General features: G+C 36.1%; 1 pseudogene; it reads left to right on the plus strand.

The window, feature by feature from the left end:
• The first annotated feature begins 2,322 nt into the window (after positions 1 to 2,322).
• The window catches only part of LOC149555696 (putative xyloglucan endotransglucosylase/hydrolase protein 10 pseudogene), a 67,268-nt pseudogene continuing 42,157 nt past the window's right edge, over positions 2,323 to 27,433 (plus strand).

The following is a 27,433-nucleotide window of genomic DNA, read 5'->3' on the forward strand; positions in this document are numbered from 1 at the left end:
AGTGACCTCATGAGTAAAGTTGGTAGAGATGTCAACTACATTGTCTCCCATCCAAATCTTTCCATTCTGAATTCTACTCAATATGATATGAGTTCATGGTAAAAATGATATCTAACAAAGTCTATGTCTTTTAGATGCTCATATCTAAGCTTAATAGTCATATCATGATTGAAAACAATTCCCATATCTTTGTTCATAAACTCACTTCCAGTGGTTTCAAACTTACAACACAGGTTACTTCCTACATCTTCCAAGAAAACTATTTTTTTTGGAGTATTTGATAAAGAAAAATTAGGGTTATCCTCTAGGGGTTTCATAGGAACAACCTTTAATTTGGGTCTCTCAATATTTTGAACATTCCAAAAAAATGGCATATCCATGATTACACCAAATAAAAATTCATTGAAGAAATTTTGTGTGGAAAATGATAAAATACCTTTTTTAGAGTAGGGTTTTGCTCAAAATCACTTTTGCCTAATTATTTTCGGGTTCTCTAAACTTCTAAGATGATCACAATGTAGAAATAATCAAATTCATACTCTATTTATTTAGCTATAACTTGCATTAATTGTGTACTTTGCTAAATTGAAAAAGCTATTAATTTCATTCTGAAATCAAATAACTACTTAAGATCTTCTATCTGATCTTCTAATGATATCTAAGGTTCACCATAGCTTTCTTTCATCATGATAATGCTCCTCAAAACTTTGCATCCATAAATTTTGTTGTAGAAACATAGATTTCATCTTCTATCATAAAGTAAACTTTCTCTATTATAACAAAACACTTATTTCCTTTATAACTTGTTTCAATAAGCTCCAAATTGCAAGCAAGCTTAGCTACAATCAAAACTTATTACAATACATCTTCTCTCAACCTCTTTTCTCATAGCTTGATTTCTAAATGAAGTTTCCAATTTTGGTGCTATGAACAAGCTTAATTCACCTTGCTTGAATCAAACTTGATTGCTGACTTTGATTTTCCTATCTCATCATCATCTAACTTTTCTTTTGAAATATCTAATCTATTTACAAATGGCTCATTAATTTTTTCTCGAAGTTCACTAACTACATTTATTTTTTCTTCATTGTCTTTCTTAGTTCCAATGTTACTTTCATGATTATCATTTTCAAAGTTTATTCAATGATTCCTCCTATCATTTTTTAAGTTCCTTCCATTATTGCTTCTATCCATTCTATAGTACTTTGTTATATGTCTGAAGTTGTTGCATAACTGACATACTAGGGTTTTGCTTCTAGGATTTTTGTGATCAATAGGTGCTTGACAATTCTGGACAATGTGTCCAAAGTTGTTACACTTATAACACTTGATCTATTATTTTTCTTCATAAGGTCTACTTTCTCTTGATGTCCTTTCATTAGAATCTCTTCTATTTGCAAGGTTAGTGTTTCTAAACATTCTACCATTTCTTCTATCATTATCATATTTAGGTTGTTAGAGTAAATAATTAATTTATTAATTATTTATTCTATTTACTTAAGCTTACTTAGGTAAATGAATTTTATTTATTAATTGTAGTCTATGAGTTAGTTATAAGTTGTTGACAATATGGGAGTTTGTTCTCTCCTAAGTCATACTTATCCCCTCACATTGTTAGAGGACTTTCCACCTTATGTGGATGTATGCTTAGTTGTCACACTTATCTCCTAGCATCTTCTAGCTTATTCTAGAAGATTTTTAGAGCTTTTCATATTTAGGCTCCCTCATTGTATTTTCAACACACATCACTTCTTGCATATTGTAAATACATTTTCTCTTGTGTTTGCATATTGTCTTTTATGTCCATTTAGGGTTTTTCCCTTGCTCCATGCTCTTCCTCTCCTTGCCTTCTCTTTGACAAGTTTTTGCATCCAGGTGATCTTGGGCATCTTCAGAGTTGGCTTTTTTCAACTCCAACATGGTATCAGAGCCTTCCTATTGCTGCTTGGTTGAAGATTTTTGAAGCCGTGATTTGAAGTCATAAACCCTAGTTTGTTTGTGTATTTTTTCTTCAAATCAAAGGATCAACAATTTTTTGGAGCACATTGGGGCCAAACGGACATCACCATTAGATCCAAAAGGCTAGTTACAGTTAGGATTCATATAAAGCTTGTCGATTTTGGATACAGAGCTCAAGGAGGCAAACAAAATTTTGCTTGCAGGGCCGTACAGACCCATACAGACGATTTTTGAGCCAAAAATAATTTTAAAAAATTAAAATAGGCGCATCGTTGTGGCACCGTGGGGCCACCTGCACCTAGCTCAAACCTCGCTCACACCTCCCTAGTCACCGGCAACTCCGCCTGAGCACCTCCTCCGACGATGCCTCCACTGTCACAGGCAGTGATGCCAGCATTCTCCGCTCCATCGACTATTCAGCTTCTCCACTGCCCGATTGCAACTTCCCTCCGGTGGAGCTTCTTTTTGCTCTACTCTGCTGAGTCACCATCTCCAAAGCGTGCATGGAAATTTTTTGCACTGTCAGTAGCTTCAGCAAGCCCATCAGTGATTGACACATGGCAGGACTACCACATGGCCCCTGCCATGTCATCTGTTGTACCACCATGTGGCATCCATGTGGCCTCTTTTTTTGTGGTGACAACCTCCAAGCTGTCAATTTTAATGTTGTGACTTGCTAACATCAGCATGATGTCATCGTTACATCAGCATCCTTTTTGCACCTCTTCTTTAGGTCTTGTTTTGGAGCTACTGTTGGTTTTTTGGCCATAACTTGAGCATACAAAGGTATTTTTTCGATCCGAAAGAAGTGCCAGAAAGCTAGTTCCAAGACAGAGACATTTGTGTAGGTATTTTTAGGTTTTGATGCTTTTTTATTGCCTATTTTTTTAGTCAAACTCTAAAGTTCTATTTTTGACTCTGGCAAGCATATCTTTAATGTCCCATGCTCATTTTTTGAAAACTTTATATTTTTGGAAAGTTGGTTCTGTCATATTTTTTAGAAATGTGGTCCTTTTTCTTAGTTTTTGGTCCATGCTCTTTCTATCATAATTTTGGCATTTTTTCTATATGGTGGATATTTTGAGTGTTTTAGGCCCGAGGATCATTTTCCTGGCATGGTTTGCTTTGTTTTAGGTTGTACTTTATTTTGTTGCAGCTTGTTTTTAGTTTTGATCATTGTAACTATCATTTTGAAGCACTTTTTTTATTGCACTGAGATAAAGTGCCACTTTTGCATTTTAGGGATCATGAACGTTGTTTTGAGTTAGTTGTACATGCACTATTTTCATAAAGCACCATGGGGGGGATACTTGTTTGCTTTTTTAGGCCTTCTCCCTTTGTCAAGTGACTACCCCTTCCATAACATTAGCCCCATGTAGATTCTGTTTGATCGTGTCTTTATAAGTGTCTGTACCTCTTTCCCTCTCTCATCGTTCTTGGTTCATTTGCAAGAGACTTTGGCCCACCTTCTCAGTTGCCTATCATTGCACCCTGCCTACATTAAGTGGGGGTTATGCTATTGTTATAATTTTAATGTCCCCTTCTAGCTAGAGACATCACTTTAGCTGGTGATTAGCCTATCAGAGACCCTCGTAGGCTAATAAGATTGGATAGAGGGTCACCTTGGTGTGGAGATCCTCCAAGGACCAGAGCAGAGTACTCTTTTGGGTTGCCAGAGTTTGTTTATGATGAGTTTTCCTTTGAGTTTGGCTTGGTCAGGCTATTTTTAGCAATTTTGGAGTTATAAAGATAGACCCCTGCTATTTTTAGAAAAGGGGTATGGTCATATGTAGTTCTATCATGTTAGCTCCCAGTCCAAACGACATTCAAAAATGTTGAGTAATAATGGAGATATTAATGTTTATTTAGTTAAAATAAACATTATTGGTTTTGAGCCTATATTGTTAAGTTATAATATATAACTTAAGTGAGGGTTATGATATCATAAAAGGGGCCATCGTTTCAATTAATTGTGGGTCCAAGCTTATGGAAAAATTAAAAGGGGTTTTCTAAGTTTTAATGTAATAACATTTTTTATGTTATTATTATATCTTTTATCCCACATTGAGCGTGGAGACTCATTCTGGAGTTGAGGAGTCCTTATAAACAAACCTTGTCTTCCTTCAAGAGTAGGTTATGAGAATTGCTTAAAAACTTTTCCTTGTGAAATTTCTTGAAGTTGTGGCAACAAGGGTTTCTACAAGTTTAAGAAGAATTCAGACTATGGAGAATGTAGTATCTTCAGAGTTGATGCAATTTGAGGGTGTGAAATATCACTTGAATTTTGCCTGTGAGCTGACTTCATTCTGGAGTTAATATTGTGTTTCAGTAGGGAAAAAGTGGATGAATCTGTTTACAGGTTGGAAGGGGTTATAACAGCAGCTACAGTGCTATGAACAGTACAACGCTACAGTGAATTAAAAATCAGAGATTTAATATTGCAGTTTTTGATAGGCACTGCCCAAGGAGGAAGCAACCAGCAGTGTGGTTGCGTATCGGAGACAAAAATTAGGTTTTTTTCAACTATTAATGATGATGTTTTTAATGTATGCTTCCAGCAATAAGTATTGTACAAACATTAGGAGCCATCTGAATAAATGAATTTGATTAGCATTATAGTCAGATTTGAGTTATAATTTGAGGTAGATTAGTTTTCAATATTTGTATTTTCTTTTCATCAACTCAAAAACCCAAAAATAGCTTAAAACATTAAAAAACAAACCAAAAACAATTATTACACCCAGGGAAACAAACAGTGATCAACATAGAGCCTATTTGGGGTTCTTACATTGGTATCAGAGCCGGAGGTCTCGAGGTCGAGACCCGCGGAGCGTGGTGGGATGTGATGTCCCCAGAGTGGGCCCCTAACGGAAGGTGATGTAGGTCTGTCCGTGCGGTTTGTCGCTACCATGTGTCTGGGGTCCTCGCTAGCAAGGCTATCCTGGGGTTGCCCCCTTAACGCGGGGAGGTGCCATTTACTAATAGTCCGGGCTTTTGGTGTGACGGTTACTACATTGGTATCAGAGCCTCATTCCTGCCATCCTGAGGGTTTGGGGAGTCATATGCAGCCACTGGAAATTGGACCACACAGTTACCATACTCGTAGGAGAGCTCTGATTGAAAGAGAAAAGTTACAGGAAATAGGAAATATGGAAGAGAGGCATGATGGTAGTCCACCTAGAAATAGGAGGAATAATGATGATCAGGATACCAGAGAATTCTACCGTGCTATGGTTACAGGGCAGTAGCAGATGGCATAGGCATTACAGGCACTCACTACTATGGTAGAAAGGATGAACCCACCCGTTAGACAAAATGGGGAGCCGGGAGAACAGGGAGATAATAGGAGTCCTATAGGTAATCAGAGACCACAACGAACCCATTCTAGAATAGTTGATAGGCCTACATGCCCTACATTTGTTCCGAAGGAGCCAGAAGAAGCTCCGGTAGAGGAGGCGATAGGAGACCCCATATTCGTAGATGCACTCATGGCTGCAAATGATGAATGGGAATTATTAGGTCCACAGGTTCGGGAGAGGATGACCTTTGAACGCTTTGTAAATCAGAGGAGACAGCATTGCAGGTCACTTAGACAAGATAGGAGGCCTAGAGGTCAAAATAGTGAGCTGAAGAGGGCTACAGGCAAGCTTACTATGCCTACATTTGATGGGAGTGGTAAGATGACAGCTCAAGCTTGGATTCATAAGCTTGACACATTTTTGGCACTGAGGCCAATGATAGAGATTGAAGCTATCAAATATGCCACCTTGCATTTGGAGGGAATATCACATGATTGGTGGTACCATGGTATGGTAACACTTTAGCATAACCAAGTGACAGAATACCAGGACTTCGTGGATAGGTTGGTTGAAAGATTTGACAAGAAAGATCCAGAGATTTACTTTCGGGACTTAGCACAGCTGAAACAAACAGGCAACTTGGAGTATTTCATTGGTGAATTTCAGCGGTTGGCAGTCATGGTGCCAAACATTTCAGAGCATAGATTGATAGTTCTTTTCATTGAGGGCCTATCCAAACCACTAAGAGGTTGGATAAAGGCATTTGATCCTATTTCTTTATAGGAAGTGATGAGAAAGGCAAGAAGTATGGAACATGCAATCCCAACAAACAAATTTCAGTCCAAAGGAGCATCTTCTAGTAAGGATAACAAACCATTTTATAAAAAACCAGAGAGGACTGATTTTAAAATTGATTCTAAGGATAAAACTCCAACACCTTTTGACAAGGAAACATTAAACGATTTGAGGAAGAAAAAATTATGTTTCTACTGTAAGGGACCCTATGATGCAAACCATGATTGTCCTCTTAGGCCAAAGGGAAAAGCTAACAGAGTTATGTGGGCATACTATGAGGAATCAGAATTAGATAATTCAGATCAGCAGTCTGATATAGAGGAAATAGATGGTGAAAAAGAGGAAGACAAGGCTGAAAACTTTCCTCAAAATGGAGTCCAAGGATGGGGAAGGAGATGGGCAACTTAGGGAAGCTCGTCTCACTAGTATTAAGCAAGAAAGGTCATTCCGGATGAGAGGAGTACTTGCTGGACAGCAAGTCATAACCTTAGTTGATACAGGTGCCACTAATAATTTCATTGAGGCTAGGATGGTGGAGAAGCATGGCATACAAACAGAGGAGTTTGGGGGAATTAGAGTGAGGGTAGCGGATGGCTATGTCCTCAAATGTGATCGTAGGATCACTAGACTCACATTGAAAGTTAATAATTATGACTTTAAGGCAGATTTTTATGTTGTACCTATGGGAGATACAGATATAGTTCTTGGGATGAGTTGGTTGTATGATATTGGTGAGTTCACTCTTAACCTCAAGGAGATGGAGATGAGGTTTAAAGTGAATGGGAAGACACATATTCTTAAGGAAATCAGGGATAGTGATCTCAGGATGGTCTCTTTTCGTAGAATGGCTAGATTGATTCGACATGATCAGGTAGAGTGGGCAGCAGAGTGCATGTTGATGCCATCACAGGAGGGATAGCATAAGATTGAATATCCTCTTGATATTCAGGAGCTTAGAGTTAAACACTCTAAGGTGTTCAGTGACATTCCACCAAGTAGACCACTAGACAGAGGTATTGAGCACATCATTGAGTTAGAGGAGGGGGCTAAGCCCATCATGATTACACCTTACAGGCATCTGAAGAGGTTGAAGGATGAAATTGAGAAAACCATAAAGGAGTTACTTGCTATGGGCCACATTAGACCAAGTAAGTCTCCTTTTGCTTCTTCAGTGGTGTTAGTAAAGAAGAAGGATGGGACATTGAGGATGTGCATTGATTACAGAGTGCTTAATAGGAAGACGATAAAAAATAGATACCCCATTCCCAGGATTGATGAGTTGATAGATGAGCTTCATGGAGCTTGCTTCTTCTCAAAGATAGATTTGAGATCAGATTATCACCAGATCAGAGTTAGAGAGCAGGATATCGAGAAGATAGCCTTTAGATGTCATTGTGGCCATTTTGAGTTTGTAGTTATGCCATTTGGGCTAACTAACGCACCTACTACTTTTCAGGCAACAATGAATAGGGTTTTCAATCCTCAGTTGAGGAGATTTGTACTTGTCTTCTTCGATGATAACTTGGTATATAGTAGATCTTGGGAGGAGCACTTGGTTCACCTGGACACGGTGCTGGGTATATTGGATAGAGAATCCTTGTATGCAAAGGAGTCAAAGTGTGATTTGGGCATGACAGAGTTGTTGTACTTGGGTCACATCATCAGTGCAGAGGGCGTGTGCATGGATCCTGAAAAGATTTGTGCCATTGTGGAGTGGCCTTCACCGGTGAAACTTACATAGTTGAGGGGCTTTCTAGGACTATGTGGTTTCTACAAAAGGTTTGTGGATGGATATTCCAGGCATGCGGCACCCTTGACAGATTTGATGAGAAAGGGAGCTTTCTTGTGGACTCTTGAAGCACAGGAGTGTTTTGAGAAATTTAAGGGGTTGATGACTTCTTGTCCAGTGTTAGCATTACCAGATTTCAGCAAACCTTTTGAGCTACATTGTGATGCTTCCGAAGAGGGCATTGGAGTGGTGCTTATGCAGGAGAAGCACCCTATTGCTTATGAGAGCAGGAAATTGAGAGGGCCAGAGTGGATCTTCAGCATATATGATAAGGAGATGTTAGCCATTATGCATGCTTTGGCCAAATTCAGGCAATATTTGGTAGGTAGCAAATTTTGTATCAAAACCGACCATAATAGCCTAAGACACTTTTTGGGGCAGCGAGATCTCAATGATAGGCAGCAAAAGTGGGTGAGCAAGTTACAGTCCTATGACTTTGACATTACATATTTTAAGGGGACATAGAATGTAGTTGCTGATGCCTTATCACATAGGCCCCATTTGAGCTTACTGACAGACATATCAGAGGATTGGAGACACTTGATCCTTGCAGAGTATGCAAAGGACACTTGGGCAGCTGGATTCATAGATGGGACTATTCAGGACAGCAGATACACCCTTGTGAATGAGCTCATCATTTACAAAGGACGAATATTTTTGGTCCCAGGATTAGTAGTGAGGAGGGTGGTTTTGAAATCTTTTCATGATTCACCTATGGTGGGACATCCTAGTTTCTACAAGACATACCGACAGATTAGAGAGTGATTCACATGGAAAGGGCTCAAAGCAGAGGTACTTCAATATGTTAGGGAGTGTCCCACTTGCCAGCAGAATAAGCAAGAACACTCCTATCCAGCTAGTTTACTTCAGCCACTTCCGATTCCTGATAGGAAGTGGGAGTGTTTGTCTATGGACTTCTTCACAGGACTGCCTAGAGCCCAAGGCAGAGACTACATATATGTGGTTGTGGATCGCCTTACGAAGTTTGCACACTTCTTTCCGATCACTGCTACATACACTGCTACACAGGTGGTAGAGTTGTTCTTCAAAGAGATATTCAGATTACATGGCTTACCTCAGAGCATTGTAAGTGACAGAGACAGCAAGTTTATGAGCCATTTTTGGCAGGAGCTATTCAGGTTGTGTGCAACAGAGCTCACTCTGAGTACTAGCTACCAACCTCAGACAGATGGTCAAACAGAGATAGTAAACAAATGGGTGGAGGGATATCTCAGAAATTATATAGCAGGGCAACAGAGGGCATGGGTAAAGTGGATTTATCTTTGTGAGTATTGCTACAATACCACTTATCACATGTCTATTCAGATGTCACCCTTTATGGCCCTATATGGGTATGAGGCACCCAATTTTATGGATCTGCTTTTGAGTGACAGTAGAGTGCCCAGTGCAGGTGATTTGTCACAGGAGAGTCAAGACCTTGTTAAGACTCTCAAGGATAATCTAACTAAGGCACAAAATTAGCAAAAGCAGTATGCAGATCAGAAGAGGACTGAGCGGACTTTTGAGGTTGGAGACATGGTGTATCTTATGTTGCAGCCTTACCGTCAATCCACTCTCAAGAAGAGTGGTGCCGAGAAACTCAAGCCACGATACTATGGTCCATTTAGGATTATCAAGAAAGTGGGAGAGGTGGCTTATGAGTTAGACTTGCTAGCGGAGAGCAAGGTGCACAATGTTTTTCATGCGTCACGCCTCAAAAAGGCGCTAGGGCATCATATTGTGCCTTCTACAGTACTACCACCCCTGGATGATGAGGGAAAACTTGTTTTGATACCGGAGGCTATCATTGATTTTAGAGAGAGGAACTTGAGGAAACGTACCATCCAAGAATATTTGGTGAAGTGGAAGGATTTTCCAGTAGAGGATGCTACTTGGGAGAGTGAGGACATTTTACAGCATCCAGAGTTGAGATTGCTTGAGGACAAGCAATTTCAAGGAGGGCAGACTGTGATGTCCCCTTCTAGCTAGAGACATCACTTTAGCTGGTGATTAGCCTATCAGAGAGCCTCGTAGGCTAATAAGATTGGATAGAGGGTCACCTTGGTGTGGAGATCCTCCAAGGACCAGAGCAGAGTACTCTTCTGGGTTGCCAGATTTTGTTTATGATGAGTTTTCCTTTGAGTTTGGCTTGGTCAGGCTATTTTTAGCAGTTTTGGAGTTATAAAGATAGACCCCTGCTATTTTTAGAAAAGGGGTATGGTCATATGTAGTTCTATCATGTTAGCTCCCAGTCCAAACGACATTCAAAAATGTTGAGTAATAATGGAGATATTAATGTTTATTTAGTTAAAATAAACATTATTGGTTTTGAGCCTATATTGTTAAGTTATAATATATAACTTAAGTGAGGGTCATGATATCATAAAAGGGGCCATCGTTTCAATTAATTGTGGGACCAAGCTTATGGAAAAATTAAAAGGGGTTTTCTAAGTTTTAATGTAATAACATTTTTTATGTTATTATTATATCTTTTATCCCACATTGAGAGTGGAGACTCATTCTGGAGTTGAGGAGTCCTTATAAACAAACCTTGTCTTCCTTCAAGAGCAGGTTATGAGAATTGCTTAAAAAATTTGCCTTGTGAAATTTCTTGAAGTTGTGGCAACAAGGGTTTCTACAAGTTTAAGAAGAATTCAGACTGTGGAGAACGTAGTATCTTCAGAGTTGATGCAATTTGAGGGTGTGAAATATCACTTGAATTTTGCCTGTGAGCTGACTTCATTCTGGAGTCAATATTGTGTTTCAGTAGGGAAAAAGTGGATGAATCTATTTATAGGTTGGAAGGGGTTATAATAGCAGCTACAGTGCTGTGAACAGTACAACGCTACAGTGAATTAAAAATCAGAGATTTAATATTGCAATTATTGATAGGCATTGCCCAAGGAGGAAGCAACCAGCAGCATGGTTGTGTATCGGAGACAAAAATCAGGTTTTTTTCAACTATTAATGATGATGTTTTTAATGTATGCTTCCAGCAATAAGTATTGTACAAACATTAGGAGCCATCTGAATAACTAAATTTGATTAGCATTATAATCAGATTTGAGTTATAATTTGAGGTAGATTAGTTTTCAATATTTGTATTTTCTTTTCATCAATTCAAAAACCCAAAAATAGCTTAAAATATTCAAAAACAAACCAAAAACAATTATTACACCCAGGGAAACAAACAGTGATCAGCATAGAGCCTATTTGGGGTTCTTACACTAATGCATCCTTGGTTTGATGGTTCAATAGTGTGAACTGTGTATTTAGTGGTTGATCCTATGTACAAGGTGATGGCAGTGGCTGGCTACCTATGCATTTCAGTGAGATGGATCATCTACCATATAGACATGCTCAGTTCGTGCCTTCTTCTTCCATGGAGGTTCTTTAGATCAACAGTTTGGCAGATTTGCAGCTTCTTCATGCTTCAATGATGCTTCTTCATGGTCACTCCTTGTTCCTATTTTAGGGGACATTTCCCTAGTTGGAGATTTTTTCAGTTCTTCACTAGGTTACCTCTTTTTGGGGGAGGGTTTTTCCCACATGCTTTTCTCTCTTTCTCCATTTTCAAAGGTTGCATTTTCTTTTGCATTCTTCATGGGTACCTAACATGGCCTCATTGCCGAGACCCATTCTACATTCATCTTAGTTTTGTGAGTTTAAGGCATTTCCCTAAGTTTCACTTAAGGGGGGGTGTTAGAGAAAATAATTAATTTATTAATTATTTATTCTATTTACTTAAGCTTACTTAGGTAAGTGCATTTTATTTATTAATTATAGTCTAGGATTTAGTTATAAGTTGTTGACAATACGGGAGTTTGTTCTCTCCTAAGTCATACTTATCCTCTCACATTGTTCGAGGACTTTCCACCCTATGTGGATGTATGCTTAGTTGTCACACTTATCTCCTAGCATCTTCTAGCTTGTTCTAGAAGATTCCTAGAGCTCTTTATATTTAGGCTCCCTCATTGTATTTTCAAAACACATCACTTCTTGCATATTATAAATACATTTTCTCTTGTATTTGCATATTGTCTCTCATGTCCATTTAGGGTTTTTCCCTTGCTCCATGCTCTTGCTCTCCTGGGCTTCTCTTTGATAGGTTTTTGCATGCAGGTGATCTTGGGCATCTTCAGAGTTGGCTTTCTTCAACTCCAACATAGATTTGCTACAATCAATTGCATTATGACCAATTCCATGAAAATTATGGTAGTAAAATTTTGCACTATGATTACATGATTTATTTGTACAATCTCTTTTCATATGACCTATTTCATTACATGAAAAAAATTTACCTCTAAATTCATACCTAGTTTCCTTAGGAGATTCCAGTTGCTTAGGTTCATCCAATTTCTCAGTTTCCTTCTCTTCTCCAACTTTTTTGGATTTATTAGAAGGTTGACTAGATTCAATCTTATCATCATATTTATCTTTCTCTTTTAGATCTAATTTACTTCTAGTTTTCTTTGTAGACATGTTAAATAGATAACCAAGACTAGCATTATCATAGGTAGGTCTTTGTATTCACAATGATTCATCAAGCTATTGCTTGCACTAAGTTAGTTCACCTTTCACAATACTATTGTACTTATCAAGTTCTTCATGAACTTCTTTTAATGTTTCAAAATTCGGATATCTTCTTTGCTAGACTCACTCTAAGATCCAAATTTTTAGTCTTCAAATCAAATTCAATTTTTCTAGGATCATTCTTCAAACTCAACTTTAGATTGGTAATATTCAATTCATGCTTTAAGATCTTGTACTTTGTTTTTAGTTTTGAATACTCATTATCACTAGTTTTGGATTTAGTAGACTCAGGCTTGGATTTGAGATGTTCAATCTTGTCCTTCAATTGTCCAATGTATACTTTGGAGTCTTTGTATCTATCTTTAAGCTTATCTCATTCTTTACTAAGGAGATCAATTTGTTCAATTGCCTCTTCAAGGTTCTTCTTCAATTGTTCCATATCCATAGGGATCTTACTCAAACTATTAAGCCTCTTCTAAGTAACCATGCTTTGGTACAAATTTTTAGAAATAGGAAATACTGAGAGGGGGTTGGGGGGCTGTGAATCAAAATTCTACAAAATTTTATCACCAACTAGATATTATTAATTCCTTTGAACCGTGCATAACAAAGTAAACAAGTAATGTTGAATAGTGATAATGACCATGCACAAAGAGAGCTCATAACACCATATTTTTCTCACTAGGGAAACCTTGGCCAAGGGAAAACCTCGGTGGGGATGATACCCACTAGATGATATACTAATATATATGTTCCTTGTTAGAGAATGGACCATGTTAGGATTCAATGAGAAAATTTAGTATATAGAGTTCCTGTTAGGAGACTTTGAATCCCTATTAGGAGATTCCAACCCTATTAGGAGTTGTAGTACAATGGATGCAAGAAGAGCTCACTACCCAAACATGCACTTCCAATTACAAGAAGAGTTCACTACCCAAACAAGTAACTGAACTTTAAGTTCCTCAAATATAGATGTATAGATGCTATAACTTCTTGTAGGTTGATCTTTGACCTTAGCTTGATCTCAAATCATATAATCAAGTTCTCAATAAATTCACATATATCACTCCACAAAAAGTTCACATATCACTTTTCACATCAAAATGCACACTTAATCTCATAGGATATGCTTTGTATAAATATCGTGCCTTTTTACAAATTTTTGTTAGGTTGACGAAGACCACAATATACTTTTCCAACTTAGAGTAAACATCTAAGATGTTGACCCTAATTGGTCAACTAATTATTTTTTAAATAAAATAATTCCTTTACCTTAAATTTTACTATTCTATTTTGCTAGTAAATCATGAATATCTCTTTTACTTATTGTTTGTACTAATGTTTGAGGTTATACACATTATTGTCAACATGTATATTGTCTCCATCTACCTTTTTTAATCATAATATGACATCAAAAAAAAATTACATATAAAATAATGTATTGCTGTAAACCAATCTCATACTTAGACAATTTTTTGAGTACCAAAAGCTAAGTATCTTTATTTTTGAGGTTTTCTACAATTATGTACATCATGTGTTGCCATTAATGACAACAATTGCATCACTAATATAGCCAATTATGAATAGGTACATCTTTTGGAATCTATTCACTCTTTATTTTGATTATCTAAGTTAGTACCCAAGCACCCACTTCTTGGAAATATGAACATTCTAACTTTGAATAACTAACTTTGTGCAATCTAGAAAATCTAGGAAGGATAAAAGCACTTGGGCCTGCTTCTTCACCTAGGTATTGCAAGTTTATCACCATGCTATCTATGAACTACATCATGATCTCTTCTTTTGGGATTGGAATCATGGATCTTCCATTTCGATCATCTCATGCTTTAGTTGAAGTTATATCAAAAGCCATCACTTTGTAAGAGCCTAAATCTGACTAAAAAATTGCTACTTTGTTTGGTGCATTCTAGTATTTAATCATCGTCTTCAATTTTGGCTCAACATCAATCTTGATCTGATTAGTCAACCCTTTCCAAGGTAACTAGAGTTGGGTAAAATTAGTTGAAAACCATCTTCTTAAGAATTTTGTCCATTCTCTACTCAGTAGCAATCCATACATTTTAGGAATTTCAACCACATGTATATCTATGATGTCTTGAATTCAGGGGTAAATTGTTAACTGTATCCAACCATCTTTCTACACACTAATAACTTTTGCTTTCATTTTGTTGAGTTGTATCACTATTCGATTAGAGGGTCAAGTAGTGACTCCTAAACTTTGTGCTATTGAAAGTGACATGACATTATAAGAATCTCTTAAATCAATTAGGAAATTTTGAAGATTCTTCACATAGATTATGATGCTAAGCAAAAAAGGAGGCATCACAACCTTGTCTTTTAACATAGTTTGCATGGCCTTCAAAGCATTAACTTGTTGCGACACTATCTTTTGAGGGATAGTATTCTCATTAGGGGTTGCCTTTGTATGATTGAGAGTTTTCATTATTGCTTCCCACTAATTAGGACAAATTTGTAGCATGTGGAACATGGACATGCTAGCCTTCATTTATTTTGGATCTTCTACTATACTATACTTTTTAGCAGCCCATATAGGATTCTTCAAGATTGTAGACACATTCCCTTGGTTCTAATTTTGGTGTCCTCCATATAGGGGTCTAATAGAAACTGGATTGTTACTTTCTCTCAGATTTGGAGGAGTTGGTTGTAATGTAAGAGGAATACCATCAATCATGGGTCCTTTCTAATTTCACAAATTGTAAGTATTTTTATTATCATTTCGGAAAGAAAAGATTTCTTCTAGTTAAGTATTTGGTTCTTCACTAAATGGAAAAGAAAATTCTTTGTTGGCTTGTTGTTCCATTCCCATGTTTTGTGAAGAATCATAGGATTCTAGTAGCATGGTATTGAATTGTAAAGGGGGCTCATTATTATTTCCTTGTGAATTCTAATTCACTTCTTGCAGATTTCTATTGTAATATGAGCCATCTTTGTTAGGTATAGTCTAATTACTTCATACTGATTAATGTCCACATACTGGGTATTATTGTTGTTATTATCTATAGGAATGACTCCATTGTTTGGATGAGTGTTCCATTATTGATTTTGTCTTTGGAAACCATTGTTACAATCAAGAGGACTGAAATTATTTCCTTCATTATTTTTTACCACATTATTATTTCTTGCATTGTTGTTTCCATGGAAATTCCTATTGTAGTTCTGACCATAATTGTTGTTGTTGTAAGGACTAGCTTTTGTTCTTTGAAAGTTATTATTTTTTCCTTGCAAAAACCTCAAATGGGTTAGCTCATTGGTAATTTGAGACATGGTCTTCATCATTTGACCAAGGTTAGATGCAACAATATTCTCTATTTCAGTAGATGTTGCTACATTTTTCTCAAAGAAGGAAGCTTTTGGAGGTTTATACCCTTGGTATGTTATAGCTGGAACTTGTGGAGTAGGTACTCATTGTAGTAGAATTGGATTCATTGGTATGAATTGGCTAGGCATCATAGGTTCTCCAACATGATATGTTGGTATTGTGGTAATAGCTTCAACTATGGGCATCAACCCTCCCCTATTAGGATTGGCTTGTTTCATGAAGGTAATTGCTTCTGAGAAGACTTTTTCCAATGTGTCAATATTTGTAGCAGGAAGTCTTCGTAGGAAAATAGTTGTAAGATAGTCCATAGAATTTAGATAGATTTGAATGGTGGCTTCAACTAGTATAGTGTATGGCATTTCCAACTTGTAGTATGCTATATAAAAGTGATGATTGAAGCATGAAGCCATTATGGCTAGGTCCCTTTTGATGGATATGAATTGATGATTTATTATACTTGGGTTGATGAAAGTTTTGAATTGTTCAAAGAACAATTTTTTGAAAGTGTCCCAGCTTTTGACACATCCTGGTGGTAAATTGACATACCAATTAAAGCCAAATTCTCTCAATGATTATGGGAATAAATGAACCACATTCTCATTAGCAATTTGGTTTCAGTTGGAAATTTATTTGAATACCTTGATGTGATCTTCTATTGTTCTTGTCTCTTCATAGATGAACTTTTGGCAAAATTTCTAAGGATTCTTAGGAAGGTTGTTGAGTTCGCCTATCAAGTTAATCAGTGAGTATACAAAATTTTCAAAAAAAGTCCATTTGTTGAGGATTTTTGGAATGACATGTAGTTGATTTAGAGGCAAAACTAAGGAAGATGACAAAATACTAAATGGAAGTGGTGAAATCATGGGTAATTCTTTGTCACTACAAGGCTTACAAAAGTGATTGAGTCTAAGGAACTCATGTGTACCAAGTGAAGATCTTAGAGCTCATTGGAATGGAGATGATGGATTAGGATCTATCCAATTTGAAAAAAGTGTACCTATATAGAAGTGCACCTCTTCAAAAAGTGCACCTTGCGCACTTTGCATACCTTCAGATAGTGACAGATAGAAATTTTTTTGAACTTGTGAAAAGTATATAATTTTCAAAGTGTAAGTTGTTTTTTCTATTTGAAATGGTTCTTGGCCCTCCTTCTAGCACCAACTTCCATTGAGTTGTCATTTTGCATGATGCTTAATGGAAGGAATCCTTTTGAAGTCCTCTTTCAAAAAGATAATTTGGGATAAACTCAAAGGTTCAAAGTGATCTTGTGACCTACTAAAATCTGCTCAATTGAAGATAAATGTGATTGTTCACAAGGATTCCTTTTCTAGTACAGCCAATTTGGATAGGATCTATAACCTATTGTTTCAAATGTAACCACAAAAGAGATATATTTTTCGTAAAAAATATATATGATGAATACAATTTATCAATGCAACTATATGAATTCCTAATTTAACCAAGTGTTAGCAAAGAAAATAAGAAAGATAAAGTAGTGAGAGATTAAAGAAAATAACTTGAAAAGGAAATTCCTAATGGACATAAACCATGGTAACAACATGCTTGTGAGTTATCTTGTCAAAAAGATCAGGTAGGAAATGAATGAAAATAGGAGTAACACTTCCTCAAATCCATTGATACAATTGTTGATGGGAACTTAGTAAAAACTGAAATATGTTCCACTTCTCATCAAATCACAAGGCCATGGAAAGTGCACTCATGCGAGACAAGAAGATATGTAGGAACAAGGGTGATCACTTCTCCAACTCAGTACCTTAGCAAAATTTGTTAACACAATAAAACCATTGGCTCTATTATTATTCATGAACAATAATTCAAAAAAATAACCCACTCTGGCAAGACTAAATACACTTAGAATGAGAGCACCAATACCATATATTATTGCATCAAAATAATGGCCAAGAGTACATATTACATCCATATATTTATAAGAAATCATCTCCTCAATTTACGTTGAGAGTGAGACATCTCTTAATACAAACATGTGCTTCTAAACTAATAAAACAAATCTAATTATATATATTTACTCTCTAAATGCTACTAAGTAGGACTCCACCCTTGTTTATATCAATTAATGGGTGCATGGACCTTTACATGACTTAAAACAATGAAAGAAGTAGATAAGAAGGAAGTTGTAAGTTGATTTGAGAGTCATTGGAAGCTCTAAAAATTTAAGCTTGGCCTCCTCAAAATGTTTTTGGGAGTTCAATTGTCATCAAAATGTGTTTTTGGTGCATTGAATGCTCTTAAAATAGCAACTGGTAGTTAGGTATTGGTGTACCTCTATGAAAAGAATACCTTGTGCACCTTGGTTGTAGGTTCAAAAAATACAAAATTTTCCAAAAGTGTCAAAACTGCATTTCTAGCTTCTTGGTTTTCTTCCCCTTTATACAAGAGCGATGTTTGGATGTTTGCTCTTGAATTCACTATAATCTCTATCACTTGGGTAGCATCCAAAAAATCCAAAGCTTCATACTTATCTTTTACTACAAGCTGGTAATTACTAACTTTTTTATGTGTTGTCACAAAATCTACAAGTTTAGTGTCTAGCTCCAACAATACCTCTTTAGTTCAAAATGCTTGTCTAATATCTTCTTCTAACGAAGCATCTTTAAAGTGTTTCCAGAACCCTTGGACAACTAACTGCACTAAAATGAATTTTTCCTTTGACTTATCTTCAAAAATGTCAAGGTAGGCATCATTGCAATACTTCCCAACTTCCAAAATCTACTCTTATGTTTGATCCTTTAGCTTCTATATCCCCTCATGTAATTTTTCCATTACTTTATTACTAGCCACAATTTTCTCTATCCAATCATCGAACTTATCAAGCTCTTCTTCTGAGTACACCTCCTTGAGCATACAATACCTTTAACCTCTTATTGATTAAAGTGCTTGAAGTTCTTTTCTACAGGTATGTACCTCACCCATACGCCCAAAATCATGGTTCAATATAGATACTAGTTTATCCATACTAGAATGAATATGGTGTAATAGGTTCAAATTAGCTTGTATAATCTGTACACCTTTGTCCTCAAAATTTTCACGCCATTTCTAAAATGTGCCCAAAAATGAATCTATCTATAGAGTCCCCTTACTTCTCCTCTCGAATATTGCAACAAGAGTGATATTTGGATTATCCAAGTCAACTAGGCCCACTACTTTATGTAAATTGCCTCTCATAAGCTTATTTTGTCTCCTTAGCATTATCAACTCGGACTCATTTTCATCCATGTGCCTGAACACTTCCTTTATACCCATAGTGATTAATACTTTGGCACTATCTACCATGGGTCTCCTTAATAGAATCTCCTCGGTTTGATAGTCTATAGAGGTCAAGTCCTCAATGTTAGCATGTGGAGGAGGGATGGCAATATTTCTAAGAAAGTCTTGGTCTTGGTTCTTCATTATGAAGGCCAATGGTAGCACATCACCCATAGATGGCTCATGATTTATGATATCTTTGACTAACTCTTCCATTCTCTTAGCTATAGTTACATTTAGCTACCTCTTTTGCCAAACCATAACCTCCCTCTTTAGCCAAGTAGGTGTAGTACCCATGGGAGACATAGATTTGGTTGAAGAGGAGGTTTGTGCTATTGGTTCATTTTTCTTATCACTCCTTTCTGGAGTCTTCTCCTTCTAAGAGAGATCTATATTAGGAGTCCCTATATCCATTGTAGCCAAAGTCCTTGCCTCTATATCTTGAGAAGTTAGCTGAGGTTGTTATGGTATCTATCCCTCTTCTAATATTTCATCAGCCTACAACTATTCTAGCTCTTCTTCATCCACTACTTGTTCCTTTGTCTATATAATGAAAGAATGTGGGTTGGCTGAGCTTTTGTCCAAGAAAAAAATCCCTTAAATGGTGGTGGTATACCTTAAGGCCTTTGTGGTAGAGCTAGAATTTGGTTTCAATCCTCTCTTAAAGGTTGGTTTCTAGGTGTATCTCATATCTTATCACTCACTGTTCAGCACCCACAACCATAAAATCAAAATTAAAAATGTCAAAGACATCTTTTTCTTGCCCCTCCTATTCTTCAATCCAATATTGTTGCTCATCTTCTGATGTTGTAACTTGAAAAGGTTTCCTAAGAATAGATGGTGGCACCATAGTCGAACTTCTTCTTTGCTCTTCTTCTATAGCCCTAGCTAGGTAAGTCCTTTGGATCAGCTAGTGGTGCTTCCCATGCTTCTTCTTCTAGATCCTATTCTTGTTCTTGTCTAGGGTACTTGTTTAGTATCTTGGGCTTGAGCCATCTCTTCATCTTGAGGCTCATCAGTCCCAGGCTTAGATTTCTTTGAGGACTCTCTTTTCCTCTTATTCTTCCCTTTATCTTCCCTAAAGTACTCAACATCCCTCTCATTTTGATGTACCATTTTCAGCCTGACTTGGGATTGAGTAGGGAAACTTGGTTTTAACTTTTGCACCTTTACACTTAATTGGGCATGTTGTGGCTTGAAAGGTAAAAACTTGTGGAACTAGGTCAAGGTTAAAAGGCTTCTTGATTCATTCCCTTGTCAACTAAATTATGTGCCTTTCCTTGTAATTTATATCAGAATTCTCTATCTATATCTACCTTCATGATTATCCTAACATAGATTTTGTCATAGTTGTACAATGGGTCCAAGACATCTCGAGTGTCTTTATGAAAAAACTTGAGCAAGATCTTCATTTTTAAGGCCTTTTATACTAGATATAGAGTCATCCTACAATAATCCCTTATTTAGATATCATGGTCATCTATTGAGTTCATCCAATGGTCTTCTATAGCATATTTGTGCACAAATTGCTTCCCTACCAAAGGTTGAACTCTGCCAATATTATCAAAATAAGGGTGAGGGGACTTGTAATCTTCCAAGGGATATTGATCTCACTTTGAATCAAAGATCATAATATCTTTTTTCTTTGTGACCTCAAATGCAACTATAGTAATAGGCCATACCCATCTCTTGTTATGCTAATTTCTCACTCTATCATATACATATGTGAGTTGCTTGGAAATCCCCAATAGGATGAGCCTCTACAATGGGTATCTCAAGGGTTTCTTCAGATTTACCACAATACAAGCTACCCTTAGGTAAGTGAATGTTTGGAACTAGATATAGTAAGAATTAATCTTTACGATCCTTGTTGCTACCTCTACTAATATCCTTTTAACATAATCACCTTCTACAAATTAGATAATTACAAATATAAAAGCATCATTCACCATTTGATACTCCTTATTCTAATCTATGAGATTCTTCTTTACTAACTAAAGATATACTACATAGGGCTAGGAATTGACATCATGCATGCTCCCCTTCCTATAAAGTCCTAGGTACTCAATTGTCCTTACTATCAATAAGTACACCAAATATGATGTCATATAAAACTTGGGGTCAACTTTAACCTATCAACTATTCATCTAGGTTTTCACTCCGCATTATGGTGCAATCAATTGGTATTTTGGCCATTATGATGGTATCTATTAAATGGACAATCTAGATATGAAGATGGAAAGCTACTAGTAGACCCATAACTTTGCTCAAAAGTACAATAGAATAATCAATGTTGTCCTTCATATACCCACTATTCATGTCTACCTTTCCAGCTCTGCATCCCACTAGTATTCTATCAATTAAAAATGATGATTATATGATCTTAGTGGCTTTATTTTCATTCTCTCTATATCATCTTTCTACTCAATCATCAGCTATCTTTACATATTGATCAGCTCTAGGGAGATGGAATACTTTCTCGATATTCCTAGGTTTAAGGTCTAGGATTATCTCCCCTATAACACTTTTAACAACTCTTTCTTCAAACACATAATTTTTGGCTAGAGCCATGATGAACTCGGAAGACAACATGGATGTGGGATGTGATGAGGCATTCACCAACCCTAATCCAATAAGTGTTGACACCATTGTAAACCTCTTTTTAGGCTTATTGTAGACTATGAGGATAACATTTCCAATCTATGTGTCCTAACTCAGTATCTCTGATCTCCAAATGTTCATCCTAAAAACATGATTTCTTTTTCTGCACCCTCAAACTTGAAGACAAGGGATTTTGGAGCAATCTTTTTGCAAGTGAGGATGATGAAGACCCCATTTTATTTGCATAAAATAGATAGACATTAGTCCAATGAGCGTAAAATGAAACCCAAAACAAACCCTAATTGCCAAAAAACCAAGCCCATAACACTGAAATAGTGAAAAATAGCTGAAATTCCCCCTTAAAGCTCCTAAATGCAAATTAGTGCACATTGCACACCTACACAAGTGTCTTCCTTGGTCAGGTGCACACATGCACATGTGCATAACTACACACATGTACAACTTGTGTGGTAGGGGGCGCAAAGGGTGTGGGGGTGTGTGGGTTTCACTTAAGATTAAAATGTGTATAAGGGTGCATAGATGTGCACCATGATGGGGTGCACATGTGCACACCCTTATTTCCTATGCCTTAGGTTTAGTTCCTAAAAGGTGTACATGTATGCACCTCTAGGAGGTGCACACATGCACACCATTTCATTAGGTGTTTTTCTTAAGTTAAACACAAAAAAAGGTGTGCATGTGTGCACCTTGAATAGGTGTACACATGTGCACCTTGAATAGGTGTACACATGTGCACCTTTCAACTTAGGTTCATTTTTTATCCTTTTTATTTTTTTGGTTTTTGTGGATACAAAGGTGCGCATATGCATACCTTTGGTGTTCTAAGACTTGGTGGTTTTGTGCTTATAGGTTTGGAGGTGTACCTTTGAAGGTGTAGAGGTGTGAAGGTGGAAGATCAAAAAGCACATAGAGAATAATGAGGAAAGGGGAGGGGATCAATCTTTTATAGACCTGAGGCAATGCCAACACTTTGGAGGTGTGTGCATAGGTGCACATCTCCAAAGGGGTAATGTGCACACTTGAGAATCTAGCACACCCATGCATCAGCCTAAATGGGTGCACATGTGTGCTAGGAGCACAAGTGCACCCTTTACCACAAAAAGACCTATTTCTTTAAAAAATCTTAGTTTTGGCATTTGATTCTTTTCAGTTAGAGGACTAAGGCTAGACCCTCACTCTAGGAGAAGTCCCAAAATGCTCCTAGGACCTGAAATAGGGGTCTCGGAGAGAGAAATGGGGAGTGAATATTTGTGAAACCACATCCCATATTAATGAATTGTATGTTATGTTAATGAATGTTATGTGATTATAACGATTGATATGTACACAAATTATTGATAAATATTTATACATATTAATGAATTATATGTCATGTTAATGAATGTTATTTAATTATAATGATTGATTTGTTCACTAATTATTGATGAATGTTTATACGTATTAATGAATTATATGTTGTGTTAATGAATTTTATCTAATTATAATGATTCAATGTTATAGTTCTTAAATAAATGAATGAATGAATGCAATATTTACTTAGATGTTAATGGGTAATTTAGAGTGATTATAAAGGGGGGGTGGGGGGGGTCGGGGGTAGAGAGGCCAAATGAGCTTCCACCTTCACATGGTTTTCCTTTTTAAGTACAGAATATTAAAGGATTCTTGAAACCAAGAGAAGCTCCAATTAAACCTATCATAACTAAATACCAATATACGAACCAATCATTGGGTGGTTGGAGAACTTCACTTTAGTCACTAACGACTATCATTTCTTCCATGTTGATGTAGATGCATCTATGATGTTTTTTGCTATGGAATCTATTTCAATTGCCACTATAGTTTCATCACATGTCTACACTATTAGTTATTATCACTACATTTCAATATTAAATTGTAGTCATCTCTTTTGTGATAAATATTATCTATTGGTAAATAGACTTGTCACTTTGAAACTCTTAATAATGTGCCCAATGGAAGTGTGAAAAACTAAATACAACTATAGGATAAAACACTTTATAGTATGATATTCCTCTACATTTAGGAAGGGAAACTCCCTTATATATATTTTAAGAGTGAAACAAGAACATATGAACACATTACACACTTGGTAATACTTTAAAAATCTTCTTTGTATACTGATAATTTGTTTGTCTTCTATTTGTATTTTGTAGGTGTCTAAATTAATTGAAGAAACTCTTCATTGAATTTGCATCAAATGCTTTGTTTTCTATCTATGAGTTGATCCTGTTAGTGAACATATTCAACAGAAATTGGAAATTCAAATATTGGATATCCTTTACTATTAATGTTTTAAAGAAAAATTAAAATATTATGCTTGAGTGGACCAAATTAATGGAGATAGTATTAGATGTTAACTATGGCAATCTCTTGGTTTTAGGAAATGTAGAAGGAGGCACTAGTTCAATATGAAATCTCAATTGATATACATAGGACATCAGGTGGAGCTGAAAAATGCAACATGTTGGCACTTTTGATATAGGTCATTCATGTAAATGTGGTACATTTTTTAATCTCCACCTACTGTCCATGCATATGGAATTTTGATGCATGTCCATTCTCAATTTAGAGTGGTTGAGTCTTATTTTGGATGGGAGGGAGCGAAGCCAAAGATGGATGCTTTAGTGGCTACAAAGAATGATTCTTCACTATTTACATTGTAGTTCTATTGCTGACTTCCTTATTTTGGCTATTAGTACATTCTACATTTTGATGTTATTAAAAGTAATATTTTTTTTTCCTTTTTTAAAATGTGTCATCCATTCATTCATTAAAATTGATATCAAATAATTGCAACAATATTGGTAACATGATGATCTTAGTCCTCTTAAAGTTGTTTGTATAACACTATAGATCCTAATATGCATAAAAGACACTCACCAATGCAACAAAATTGGAACATATCTTGAAACTTTTCAACATCTTTTGTAACACTAATTGATCATGATTTTGTTGTATTTGATTGCAGGGTACCAAGCAACATAAGTGAATGAGAAATTGAGGTTTTCAGGTAAAGAAAGCATCTCTCCATCATTTGAGGGTAATTTTAGGTAAGGACTAAGTCTATTTATTGTTATAATCTAGAAGAAAAGTATCAATGATAATGTTTTTTTAAGGTTCCTATATAATGTTGTTTTGTTACATGTTTGGTGATGAATGAAGGATGTTAAGTACCTATACCTCTCTTTCTTGGGAATTTCTATTTTTGTAAATAATTTATGTATTTCTAACCCATATCCCAACCATTATATTTTTAGAACGTATACCTCTCTAGTGGTTAGCATATAGAGGTAATTAGTATCTTGCATTTAGAACCTTTATTTTCTTTTCATAGTCATCATTTTAGCCTAGAAAAATGCATAAAACATAGATTGCATATATTAGGGAGAATTATTTTCTAAATTAGAAGGAACATTTTTCATAGGTCATTCCTTTATTATCTATTTGGTTTGTGGAATATTTTCATTTCAAACTAATTACACTTGTTAGGTGCTTCAAATAGCTAGTAGAATTTAGAGAATGGTGTTAGATTGTGGTGACTAATCAGGAAAGTACTATACATAATTCATAAATTTTTGGGCCATGGCCGATGTTGTAGCCGACATATGGCTGACATATTGTAACCCTAAAACAACATAAAATACTTGTATAAAAGGGTTTAGGGTTAGGTATTTTCATTATATTGTGATGCAAAATTGCTTCTTGCAGTGGTATTGAGCTGTAAGGGATTATGAATTGTAATCAGGTTGTAATCACTAGATTGTAATAATATTGGACTTGCAATTTGGTGGACATAGCCTAGGGATTGGGTGAACCACATTAAATCTTGGTGCCTTGTGTTCATTTTTGTGTGATCTATTATTTTTTGCTAATGGCTTTATTTGCATGTAGTTTTGATTTTTGTCTGTGGCTTATCCTAACAAGTGGTATCAGAGCCTAGTTATTTTTTAGTTATCCTCTGTAGGAAAGTTTCACGATTGAGTGGGAGCAATGACAGATGAGGGTAAGCTGAGGGTTGATAGGTTTAATGGGAAAAACTTCCAATTATGGAAGATGCAAATGGAAGCCTATCCATATTAGAAGGATTTATGGAAGCCATTGGAAAGCAAAGCCAAGAATCGACGAACTATGTCAAATGATGAATGGGATCTTTTGGATAGAAAGGCATTGGAAGCATTTGATTATGCCTAGTACCATCGGTGGCATTTAATATTAAAAAGCAAAGACAATAGAAGAATTGATGAAAAACCTAACGACACTGTATGAAAAGCCCTCTGCTTCAAATGAGGTATTTCTCATGAAGCATTTATTTAATATGAAAATGGCAGAAGGTGGATCTGTTACAGATCATTTAAATGAGTTTAATACTATTACTAGTCAGTTATCTTCTATGGGTATCAATTTTGATAAAGAAATTAGGGCTCTCTTGATTTTGTGTTCTTTTCCTAAAAGCTAGAATGGCTTGGTAGTGGTGGTGAGTAATAATGTTCATGGATCTAGTACCCTAAAATATGATGATGTGATCGGTGTTTTTTTGAGTGAGGAAAATTGTAGGAAATCTTGAGGTGGATCTACATCAGGAAGTTCCTTGAATGCACAAAGCAGGGGCAGGATGACTAAGAGAGGAAGTAGCTCTATAAATTGTGGAAAATCAAGAGGAAAGTCAAAGGGGAAGAGGTCTCAATCAAGAGGACCAAATGATTGCTGGTACTGTGGGAAACTAGGGTACAAAAAGAAAGATTGTTGGAATCGAAAGAAAAATGAAGGAGATAAATCAGATGGAGACAAGGAGGTAAATGTGGTAAGTAAAAATTTTGAAGAGGATGCTTTGCTTCTATCTTTAGAAAGTGTTGATGATTAATGGGTTTTATATTCTAGTGCTTCATTTCATGCTACACCTCATAGAGGTTATTTCATTGATTATGTCCAAGGGGATTTTGGGCTTGTTTATTTGGGGGATAATGAACCCTATCAAATTTTTGGAAAGGGAAAAATTAAGATTAAGTTGCAGAATGGGAATCATTGGCTACTACATGAGGTAAGATATGTTCCAAGGATGAGTTGGAATTTAATTTCGGTAGGGCAACTTGGTGATGAGGGTTGTGTAGTTACTTTTAATTATAAAAATCGGAAGGTTTCTAAAGGTTCCCTTGTAGTAGCAATAGGTGTGAAAGTAGGCACCTTATATCTTTGTATAGGTCATATTGTTCCTTCTACTTTGATTGTTTCAGAGAAAATTGAATATTTAGGAACAATTGCTGCAATTAAGCAGGGAGAACAAATAGTTGTTGTAGATTTTGATACAATGTTGTGGCACAATAGACTTGGGCACATGAGTGAGAAAGGTATGAAAGTACTTAATTCAAAGAAAGTTTTACTAGGTCTAAAATGTGTTAATATGGATTTCTGTGAAAGTTGTGTGTATGGAAAACAAAAGAGAGTGAGTTTTTTGAAGACTAGGAAGGAAAAAAAAAAGGATAAATTAGAGCTTGTGCATACAGATGTATGGGGACTACCTCAGGTATCTTCCCTTGGTGGCTCTCATTATTATGTTACATTTATTAATGACACAACTAGAAAAGTATGGGTTTATTTCCTTAGACAAAAATCTAATGTATTTCAAACTTTTAAGAAATGGAAATGCTTGGTTGAAAATGAGATTGGTAAGAAATTAAAATTTCTCAGATCTAATAATGGTGGTGAGTATTGCAATCATGAATTTGAAGATTATTGGTCCACTAATGGTATTCGTAGATAGGAAACTATTCCAAG

This window comes from Cupressus sempervirens, chromosome 5 (genome assembly GCF_028749045.1).
Source record: "Cupressus sempervirens isolate cs-2001-9-10 chromosome 5, ASM2874904v1, whole genome shotgun sequence".
NCBI lineage: Eukaryota > Viridiplantae > Streptophyta > Pinopsida > Cupressales > Cupressaceae > Cupressus > Cupressus sempervirens.